At 34.1% G+C, this 12,224-nt stretch overlaps 1 pseudogene; it reads left to right on the top strand.

Annotated features, from left to right (window-relative positions):
- Positions 1 to 1,848: 1,848 nt before the first annotated feature.
- LOC112717466 (probable serine/threonine protein phosphatase 2A regulatory subunit B''delta) lies at positions 1,849 to 11,599 on the top strand (annotated as a pseudogene).
- The last annotated feature ends 625 nt before the right edge of the window (positions 11,600 to 12,224 follow it).

Below are 12,224 nucleotides of genomic sequence, written 5' to 3'. Positions count from 1 at the left end.
GACTGCTGTCTAATGCTTGCAGGTGATTAACTTAAGAGGAGCTAAACAGATGTAAGCTACTATTTGAACTTTGAACTCTATATTGAAGTGTTGCTAATCTGGTGGTGTTCATGCTATTTGATTTTTTTTAGTTTCATTTAAGCCAAATATTTTAATTAGAGTTCTATTCATGCTTGCTGGAGTGATGGTTCTCCTTCAACCTGTGCCGAATCTAGCTTTGTAGAAATGCATTTCAGAAAAGCAGCTTTTATTTTATTATTGGTTGTTTGTAACATTTAGCATTGGATAGATAAGATTATGGATTAAAAATGTTATGTTTGTTGGGTTTAGGAATTTCAGCACATTGACTTGAATAATGTTGAAAATGCCAGATTAGTGATAGGAAAATCTAAAATGACATTAGTGTTTTCTTGTCTTCTGGTTTCTCCTTATAAAGTGACATCCAAAAAAGACAAAAAAAAACCTGAAAAAATAATTTTAAAATGAATAAATGAAGAAACCTGATGTAAGAGGTAAATCATTTGGAGCTTAAATTGATAATGATCAAATAATTTTCTCTTTATTGAAGAAACCTGGAAAGTTCTGTGATTGGTTGGGGTTGAAATTGATGTATTGATTGTGTTGTAACTAGCTGGTTTTGTAATCTTTCTATTTCTATTTGAATGCATTGTTTTCAAATATATTGGAAATTGTTGGGGAAGCTTGTGATGCCAAGTTGATGGCTATTTTGGTAGGAATGATGAGCATGTGTGTAGTTGACGATCGGACTTCTATCGGTAAAGAAATTCACAAATATAATCGCGTTGTAAGTATAGTTTCTAAACCAACAAAAATCCTTTCGTACAAAAAATTTGGTTGTCACAATTAACAAACCCAATAAAATTTATAAACCGAAGTATTCAAACCTCGGGTCGTCTTCTCAAGGAATTGCAGGGAGGTGTATTTTACTATTGGTTATGGAAAACAATATTTTTGGGTTTTTGAAAGGTTTGAACAAGAGAAATAAATTGCAGGAATTAATAAATCAATAGCTAAGAAAACTCTTGGCAAGGTATGAAAATTAGAAGTCCTGTCCTAGTTATCCTTATCAATTGTGATGAGAATTGCTCGTTGCTCCCACTTAGTCAACCTCTAACTATGAAGGTAGGTCAAGTGGATAAATCAATATGAATCCTCAAGTCCTAGTCAATTCCCAAAGAAAGACTAGAGTTAGTGGAATTCAAGTCAATTAGCAACTTCCAATTATCAATCAACAAAAGAGTTTGATAACTCAAGAGTCTCTAATTACTCAACCAAAGCCAAAGGCTGTAAAAAGCTAAATTAAAGTCATAAATATGAATTACTTTCAATTGTATAAATAAGAGAAATCAAGTCTAGCATAAGGATTCATAAATTAAAGTAATAAAATAAATAAAAGTATAAGAGAAATTAAAGAAAAGGAACATTGAACCTGGTATGAAGAAATAATCCTAATGACTAAAAGAAATCCTAATCCTAAAACCTAAGAGAGAGGAGAGAATCTCTCTCTAAAAACTACATCTAAACCTAAAATTATATATAATGAATGTTGTATGAATTGTTGCCTCATGAATGGATGCATTCTCCCACTTTATAGCCTCTAATCTGTGTTTTCTGGGCCAAAATCTGGGTCAAAAACAGCCCAGAAATCGTTAATTGCAAAATCTGCCACGCTGGTTTTTTGTCACTGCGACGTGTCCGCGTGAAGCACGTATGCGCATTGCCTAGATATATGGACACTATGGCGAATTATATATCAAATCGAAGCCCCAGACGTTAGCTTTCTAACGCAACTAGAACCACATCATTTGGACCTTTGTAGCTCAAGTTATGACTGTATGAGTGCGAGGAGGTCAGGCTGGACAGCTTAGCAATTTCTTCAACTTCTTGTATTCCTTCCACTTTTGCATGCTTCCTTTCCATCCTCTAAGCCATTCCTGTTCTATAATCTTTGAAAACACTTAACACACATATCAAGGCATCGAATGCTAATAAGAGAGGATTAAGATTAGCAAATATAAGGCCAAAGAAGCATGTTTTCAATCATAGCACAAAATCTGGAAGGAAAAAGTAAAACCATGCAAATAGTATGAATAAGTGGGTAAAGAGTTGATAAAAAAACCACTCAATTGAGTATAAGATAAACCATGAAATAGTGGTTTATCAGTAATCTAAATTAGCTTCCCTTTATTGTGCTTCCCTTCTGGCCTTATTCTGCTTCTGGTATGCACTTGCCATCACAACGTGCTACCCATCATTATAGAACCTCATTTATAATGGTCGTCTTACTCTGAGGGAGCTAAAGCATGGAAGCATAATTGATGCAATGCTGCATGCTGATGAAGAAGATGACATCAATAAGGTTTTAAGGTATATAGTGTTAAATGCTATTACCATCAACTTCAGAAAAATGATCGAGACACTTCTTTTTCAAAGCTAAGGTTTTAAGGTATATTTATTTTAAAATGCATTAAATTCGACTTTGCATGAAACAACTGTTTTGTAGGTATTCTCTTATGAACATTTCTATGTTATATACTGCAAGTTTTAGGAGCTGGATACAGATCACGATTTCTTGATAGACAAAGACAACCTTGTTAGATATAGTAATCATGCGTTCACCTATCGAATTGTCGAGAGAATATTTTCTCAGGTTTGTGTGGATTACAATATTACAAATCAATTTTGTCTCAAGACTTGCCTTCAGCAGTCTTCATCTTTAGCTACATACATTCCAAAACCACATCTCTCTCTCTCTCTAATCTTTGTTCACAGTTGAATATTCTAACTCACTTCAATATTATCACAGGTTCCAAGAAAGTTTACTAGTAAGGTTGAGGGAAAGATGTGTTATGAAGATTTTTTTTACTTCGTACTAGCAGAAGAGGATAAATCATCAGACCCAAGTCTTGAGTATTGGTACTTTTTTTTGGTATTTGAGTATTGGTACTTTATTTCCCATTCATTATCCTAACTAGCTATGTGAAAGAAGATTTTCATCAGTTAGGAATTTCACACAAATAATTTCGTTGATAGTATAGTTCCCAACCAACAAACAATCTTCAATCAAAGTTTAATTTGTTTGTCGCGAGTGCAAACCAATAATAATAACCGAGAGTATTAGATCTCGGGTCGTCTCTCAAAGGAATTGCAGTGAGGTGTGTACATTATTGGTTATGGTATCCAAGGGGTGGTTTGCAAATAAAGGGACAGGAAATTAAAAAGGCAACAAAAGTAAAGCAAGCAACTAAAGAAAGCAAGTAATAAAGAGAGACATTCATGGCAAGGATTGAGAATATAGACTTTCTATCATAGTCATTAATTATCATACAATAATTAACAAGAGCTAATCCTATTTAATCATATCCAACATAGGAAGAAGGTATAATGTTATCTTCACGTTAAGAGAAAGTCAAATAAGACTAGTTAATCTCAATCCAAAAGTCCTAATCAACTTACTAATTGACTTAGCAAGAGATTAGAGTCAATGAAAATAATATTAACTAACCACTCTAGGTCACCAATCTAAATTGAGTATTAATGACTCAAGATTACCTAATTTCTCTTTCCAAGTCAAGAGTGCTCAAAAAGCTATTCTACCATCCAACCAAGTATTTTGTCAAACAGTTGGAAGGCATAAAAGGAAAGCATCATAAATTACAAGAAATAGTAAAATCTGCCACTACCCAATGCAAGAAATCAATAATAACAACTCAAACAAGCAAGAAAAAAACATAAAACCTCAATTTGCATTAAAGGAAAGGGGAATTAACAAGAGTTCATATAACGTAAAAAGTGGTAAAATAAAGGAAATAACAAGAGAAACTAAGAAGATTGAGGGAAATCAACAAGGAAACACAAGGGAAACTACATTAAAACAAGAAATTAAACCTAAATCTAAGATGAAAATAAACTAAGAACCCTAATTTCTAGAGAGAAGAGGGAGTTTCTCTCTCTAGAACTAATCTAAAGTATCATCCTAACCTAACATAATTGCTCCCCCTTGACCCATCTTGAATTCTGCATCAAATAGTCTCAGGAATGAGTTGGATTTGGGCCTGGGCAGCTCAGAAATTGCCCCCAGCATATTCACTTTAATGAGGTCATGTGCTGGCTGTGACGCATACGCATGAGCCACGCGTACGCGTTGCCTGGACGACCTCCTCTTCACGCGTGCGCGTCTGTCACGCGTGTGTGTCACTCTAAGCACTCTAAATCCTTATTTTTCCATGAATCCTCCTTTTTGCATGCTTTTCTCTTTACCTCTTCCATCCAATACTTGCCCTATGAATCTGAAATCACTCAACAAACATATTAAGGCATCAAATGAAATTAAAGTGAATTAAATTTAGCTATTTTAAGGCTTAAAAAGCATGTTTTCACACTTAAGCACAAATTTAGGGAGAATTACAACCATGCTATTTCATTGAATAAATGTGAGATAAGTTGATAAAATCCCCCAAATTAAGCACAAGATAAACCACAAAATTGGAGTTTATCACTATGAAGTTATAAACATCATGCATTGTTAATTACACATGTGCATAGCATGTTTTACATGACTTGGAGTTTGAACTGTGCATATCCCTGTGAATGAGTCCATAGTTGGCTCTTGGAGACAGATTGTGGACTTGTGTTGGATATATCTTTCCCATTATTAGGAACATGGGAATTTGACCTTTGTGAATAACTTATTAGCTATGTGTGAATTTGCTTGACATTGTCATATGATTAGGTTCAAGTGCATTGATTTGGATGGAAATGGAGTTTTGACACGGAATGAACTGCAATATTTTTATGAGGAGTAATTGCATCGAGTGGAGTGCATGGCCTAAGAGCGTGCATTATTTGAGGATATATTGTGCCAAATACTTGACATTATTATTATTGGCATTATTTTCAAAGCTGGTATGCACTTTCTAGAAGTGAGGTTACGCTCGATAAGTTGCTTATAGAACCCTCTTTTTTACTTAAAGAAAATCTTTACTATAATATTTGATGTTTTGAAAATTTCTTAAGGCCAAACAAGTAAGAAAAAACTCACAGCAATTCTAATGTATTTGTTTATAGGATCTATTATAGGAATACTCAATTTTTTGTACTTAACGTACCTATCAGTTCTTGGTGCTTTGGCTACTACTTTACTATGTTTTCATAAATAAAACTTAACCTTTGAAATTCTTATATAGCTAAGATATTTGGAGTTAAATATGCTTTACATTACATATGGTTAAATATTTGCTGTATCACTTTGATTAGGAGCTTCCTAATGGAGTGAAATGTGAGGACTTGAACATGACTTTCTTTATTTCATTTATAATTTTACCTTATTTATTTCTTTTATAATTTTTCTTATTGGAATATCTAAGTTTTGAAGGTCATGGTTCATCAATTATAATCCCTTGTCCATGCCCTGTAGATGTATATATATATATATATATATATATATATATATATATATATATATATATATATATATATATATATATATATATATATATATATATAAATGAGTATCATAAGCTATTGTCTTCTACCATTTGTACTAGAGAATCCTTCATTTCTGGGTTGAGCGGCATTGAGAGAAAACTGATGTATACTTTTGTGCTTATTCTGAATGAATGAATGAATTGAATTTAAAGGCCTCTCCAAGGATCACCTTTTTATAATGTTGGCACTTGGGAGGGTTGGTGCACATTGTCTTAATTTGTGAATGTATATTGGGATATATACATTCGACAACAATTCTCTCATTTTATTCTTCAACTATGGTAGGGTTTGAATTTTTACTAGGGTAAGCAACCATAAATTAAAGTATTTGTTGATGAGCGGATATTTTATACGCTTTTTGGGGGTAATTTCATGTAGATTTTAGTGTGTTGTAGTTAGTTTTCAGTATATTTTTATTAGTTTTTAAGCAAAAATTATATTTCTGGACTTTACTATAAGTTTGTGTGTTTTTTTGTGATTTCAGGTATTTTTCTGGCTGAAATTGAGGGAGCTGAGCAAAAATCTGATTTAGGCTAAAAAAAGGACTGCTGATGTTGTTAGATTCTGACCTCCCTGCACTTGGAATGGATTTTTTGGAGATACAGGAGTTCAATTGGAGCGTTCTCAATTGGGTTGGAAAGTAGACATCCAGGGCTTTCCAGCAATATAAAATAGCTCATACTTTGCGCGAAGATAGACGACGTAAACTGGCGTTTAACCCCAGTTCCATGTTGCAGTCTGGCGTCCAGCGCCAGAAACAGGTTGCAAGTTAGAGTTCAATGCCAGAAACAGGTTAAAACCTGGCGTTCAACTCCAGAAACAGCCCAGGCACGTGAGAAGCTTAAGTCTCAGCCCCAGCACACCAACTGGGCCCCAGAAATGGATTTCTGCACTATTCATCTTAGTTTACTCATTTTCTGTAAACCTAGGCTGCTAGTTTAGTATAAAAACAACTTTTAGAGACTTATTTTGTATCTCATGACATTTTTCAATATGAATTTTATACTCTTTGATGGCATAAGTCTCTAAACTCCATTGTTGGGGGTGAGGAGCTCTGCAGCGTCTCGATGAATTAATGCAATTATTTCTGCTTTCTATTCAAACATGCTAGTTCCTATCTAAGATGTTCATTCGCGCTTCACTATGAAGAAGGTGATGATCCGTGACTTTCATCACCTTCATCAATCCATGAACGTGTGCCTGACAACCACCTCCGTTCTACATTAGATTGAATGAGTATCTTTTAGATTTCTTAATCAGAATCTTCGTGGTATAAGCTAGAATTGTTGGCGGCATTCATGAGGATCCGAAAAGTCTAAACCTTGTCTGTGGTATTCTGAGTAGGATTCTGGGATTGGATGACTGTGACGAACTTCAAACTCGTGAGTGTTGGGTGTAGTGACAGACGCAAAAGGATCAATGGATCTTATTCCGACATGATCGAGAACCAACAGATGATTAGCCGTGCTGTGACAGAGCATTTGGACCATTTTCACTGAGAGGATGAGAAGTAGCCATTGACAACGGTGACACCCTACATACAGCTTGCCATGGAAGGAGCCTTGCATTTATGAAAGTGAGAAAGCATTATGTTGCAGGAATTTAGAGGACAAAGCATCTCCAAAACTCCAACATATATTTATTTTATGCCCTTTCACTTTTTACAATCGAACTTGAAAAACACTGTTTGTTGGTATCCTGACTAAGAATAATAAGATAACCATAGCTTGCTTCAAACCGACAATCTCCATGGGATTCGACCCTTACTCACGTAAGGTATTACTTGGACGACCCAGTGCACTTGCTGGTTAGTTGTGCGAAGCTGTGAGAAATAGTCCATTAATATTGGCATACACAATTTCATGCACCAAGTTTTTGGCGCTGTTGCCGATGATTGTTTGAGTTTGAACAACTGACGGTGATTCTTGTTACTTAGATTAGGAAAAATTTGTCTTTTTAGTTTAGAGTCACTAGGATTGCATCTTCTATTATTCCTTTTAAAAATTTTTCAAAAATATTATTTTTCTTTATTTGAATTTTTGTTTTTTTTATGAATTTAGTGTCATGTTCTAAGTTTGGTGTCAATTGCATGCTTTTCTTTGTCTTTCAATTTTCGAATTGCATGTTCTTTGTTTTCCTTGATCTTCAAATTGTTCTTGTCAATTTTTCTTATTTGATCTTTGATTTTTCTTGTTCTGCGTGTTTTCGTGTTTTCCTTGTACTTTTTTAAAATATTAGTTTTCAAAAATATATTTTTTATATACAATATTAAAACACGTTACATTTATAGCTCAGTTGGCTAGAGCGTTGGCTTATGTTCTTGGCAATTGGGTATCTTCCTTTTAAAACTTTTTTTAAAAATAATTTTTCTTTGATTAAATCTCGTGCCAAACTTTAAGTTTGGTGTTTTCTTGTTAATCTTTCTTTAATTTTCGAAAATTTTATTGTGGTTTTCTAAAAATTTTAAGTTTGATGTTCTTTCTTTTGTTCTTGTTGTTCTTGTGAGTCTTCAAAGTGTTCTTGATCTTCTTTGTGTTTTGATCTTAAAATCTTTAAGTTTGGTGTTCCTTGGTGTTTTCCCTCCAAAATTTTCGAAAACAAGGAACATTAAATCTAAAAATTTTAAGTCTTGTGTCTTTTGTGTGTTTTTCTCTTTCATCATAAAATTCAAAAATCAAAAAATTATCTTCTCTAACTATTTTCAAGCAAATTTTTCGAAATTTTCTATAAAAATTCAGATTTCAATTTCAAAAATTTTCAAAATCTTAACCTTTTATGATTTAAAAAAAATCACATCTTTTTCAAAAATATCCTAACCACTTTTTCTCTCCTTATTTTTTCGAAATTTTTTTAAAATATTTTTTATTTTATTTTATTTTATTATTTCGAAAATTACTTTTTTATAATAAAATAAATAAAATAAATCCACATCATCTCCCTTTCTCCATCATGGACCTAAGTGGAAATGAACAGTCCAGAAGGACTCTGGGGTCATATGCTAACCCCACTGCTTCATATGGGAGTAGTATCTGTATACCCTCCATTGGAGTTAGTAGTTTTGAGTTGAATCCTCAGCTCATTATCATGGTGCAGTAAAATTGCAAGTATTCCGGTCTTCCACAGGAAGAAACTACAGAGTTTCTAGCACAGTTTTTACAAATTACTGACACAGTACATGATAAGGAAGTAGATCAGGATGTCTACAAATTGTTACTGTTTCCATTTGCTGTAAAAGACCAAGCTAAGAGGTGGTTAAATAACCAAACTAAGGACAACATAAAGACATGGAAACAGCTATCAGAAAAATTCCTGAATCACTATTTTTCTCCAAAACGGATTACACAGCTAAGGCTGAGTATCCAAGGCTTTAAACAAGGAGATAATGAATCCCTTTATGATGCCTGGGAGAGATACAGAGAGATGCAGAGAAAATGCCCCTCTGAAATATTTTCAGAGTGGGTGCAGTTAGACATCTTCTACTATGGGCTTACAGAAAGAGCTCAGATTTCTCTAGACCACTCAGCTGGTGGATCTATACACATGAAAAAGACAATAGAAGAAGCTCAAGAGCTTATTGATACAGTTGCCAGAAATCAGCATCTGTACCTAAGCAGTGAACCTTCCATCAACGAAGAGGCTAAAACAATAACTGCTGAACTCAGTCCTACAGAACAAGTTACTAAATTCAATCAGCAACTGGATTTTCTAACAAAACAGCTAGCCGAATTCAAGGAGATACTACAAGAAACAAGAATGGCTAATATAAATATGGAAATACAGTTGAAGCAAACAGAACAACAGTTATCAAAACAAATAACAGAAGAGTGCCAAGCAGTTCAATTAAGAAGCGGAAAAACATTAAATACCTCACTTCAAGGCAGCAGGAAGCCAAGAAATAAACAGACTGCTATCCGAAATCCCTCTGAGGATAGTTAGAGCCCAAAGAGGAATAATTCTGGCGCTCAAATACCAGAAAATGGGTGGGAAGCTGGCATTGAACGCCCAACCCATGCTCAGTCCTGGCGTTCAACGCCAAAAACAAGCAAGGAATTGGCGTTGAACGCCCAAAGGAAGCACAGTTCTGGCATTCAGACGCCAGAAACAGGTAAGGAGTTGGCGTCTAACGCCACTCCAGCTTCCACCACTGGCATTCAAATGCCAGTGGAAGATCAGACACATACAAGTGCTGATAGCAACCCCTCTAAAAAGGCTTCTCAACCCACATCTGTAGGCAATAAACCTACAGCAACTAAGGTTGATGAATACAAAGCCAAAATGCCTTATCCTCAGTATATTTTATACGCTTTTTGGGAGTAATTTCATGTAGATTTTAGTGTGTTGTAGTTAGTTTTTAGTATATTTTTATTAGTTTTTAAGCAAAATTCATATTTCTGGACTTTACTATGAGTTTGTATATTTTTCTATGATTTTAGGTATTTTCAGGCATGTGAGAAGCTTAAGTCTCAGCCCCAGCACACACCAAGTGGACCACAAAAATGGATTTCTGCACTATCCATCTTAGTTTACTCATTTTCTGTAAACCTAGGCTACTAGTTTAGTATAAAAATAACTTTTAGAGACTTATTTTGTATCTCATGACATTTTTCAATATGAATTTTATACTCTTTGACGGCATGAGTCTCTAAACTCCATTGTTGGGGGTGAGGAGCTCTGCAGCGTCTCGATGAATTAATGCAATTATTTCTGCTTTCTATTCAAACATGCTTGTTCCTATCTAAGATGTTCATTCGCGCTTCACTATGAAGAAGGTGATGATCCGTGACACTCATCACCTTCATCAATCCATGAATGTGTGCCTGACAACCACCTCCGTTCTACATTAGATTGAATGAGTATCTTTTAGATTTCTTAATCAGAATCTTCGTGGTATAAGCTAGAATTGTTGGCGGCATTCATGAGGATCTGAAAAGTTTAAACCTTGTCTGTGGTATTCCGAGTAGGATTCTGGGATTGGATGACTGTGATGAACTTCAAACTCGTGAGTGTTGGGCGTAGTGACAAACACAAAAGGATCAATGGATCTTATTCCAACATGATCGAGAACCAACAGATGATTAGCCGTGCTATGACAGAGCATTTGGACCATTTTCACTGAGAGAATGGGAAGTAGCCATTGACAACGGTGACACCCTACATACAGCTTGCCATGGAAGGAGCCTTGCATTTATGAAAGTAAGAAAGCATTATGTTGCAGGAATTCAGAGGACAAAGCATCTCCAAAACTCCAACATATTCTCCATTATTGCACAATAAGTATTTATTTTAAGCCTTTTCACTTTTTATAATCGAACTTGAAAAACACTGTTGTTGGTATCCTGACTAAGAATAATAAGATAACCATAGCTTGCTTCAAACCGACAATCTCCGTGTGATTCGACCCTTACTCACGTAAGATATTACTTGGACGACCCAGTGCAGTTGCTGGTTAGTTGTGCGAAGTTGTGAAAAATAGTCCATTAATATTGGCATACACAATTTCATGCACCATTTGTCTAATCTCTTTATTTTAAGATATTGAATTCAAAGCTTATGCCTCTGTTATAATGTTTGCACTTGGAAGGGAAGGTTATAAGTGCACATTCACATATATTCGTCTGTGAATTTGATACTGGGTAAACCAATTACAAATTAACTAATGGTTTAATCTTTTTTTTTTGCATCGCTCTTATTCAAATCTCTTATTGATACATGGCTTTAAGTATATACATCATCAATTGCTTAGTACAGTACATCATCAATTGTACACCCATATTTGTTGATAATTTAGTTATATTATGTAGAATCATTCACTTGGAAGACCATTACATGTGGATGAGTTTTTTGAGCACACTCATACTTGCAAAGAGGATATGACTCAATGGGTTGATGAACACTCCCAAAAGACAAAGGTAACTTACCTTTATTTATTGTAACTATTTTGTTATCTAATTGTTATGCATTATTGATACATATAGTAGTTTATCAATCATTTCTCTTCATTGTAGGATATATTTCAAGAGCGTATGTTTCAGCTGAGCAAGAGCGGCAGGCTGCTATAGAGGCTGGTGTAACTGATCCACCGCCTTTCTAAGTTTAAGTATTATTGGTGGATTACAATTTAAAGAAATATAAGTCTAAGTTTAGTTATTTATCTTGTCTTGAGTCTTTATGTTAGAGGATTATTTATTATTTTGATAAGTTTGTAAACTCATTATCTAATATTTAGTATAAATTTTATTTCTATATTTAAAAGTTTATTTGTTTTGTTATCTAATATTCTATATAAATTTTATTCCTATATTTAAAAGTTTATTTGCATTAATTGTTTACTATTTTTCAAATAAAAAAAATAAAAAATATGGCTATTAAAATCGACGATAGCATTGTCGCTTTTTAAATTTAAAATAGACAAAATATCGACAAAGAATTTGTCGGTATCTAAATTAAATCGACGACAAGATTGTCGATTTTATTAAGAAGGTAAACTTCTCAAGCTCATATTATCGACAAAAATGTTGTCGATTTTATTGAATCAAATATCGACAGAAATGGTTTCGATTTTATATCGACGGCAATGTTGTCGATTTTAGTAAGAAAGTAAAATTTCCAAACTCATATTATAGACAGAAATGCTGTCGATCTTATTAAATTATTATCGACGGCTACGCAAGCCGTCGATTTTATTAGAATTTTGAAAAATCAACAAGTTTAATAGC

The sequence above is a fragment of the Arachis hypogaea genome, chromosome 10 (assembly GCF_003086295.3).
Source record: "Arachis hypogaea cultivar Tifrunner chromosome 10, arahy.Tifrunner.gnm2.J5K5, whole genome shotgun sequence".
In the NCBI taxonomy this organism is placed as follows: domain Eukaryota; kingdom Viridiplantae; phylum Streptophyta; class Magnoliopsida; order Fabales; family Fabaceae; genus Arachis; species Arachis hypogaea.
Note: the sequence above shows the minus strand (reverse complement) of the source record. Positions and strands in the feature narration are given on the sequence as shown.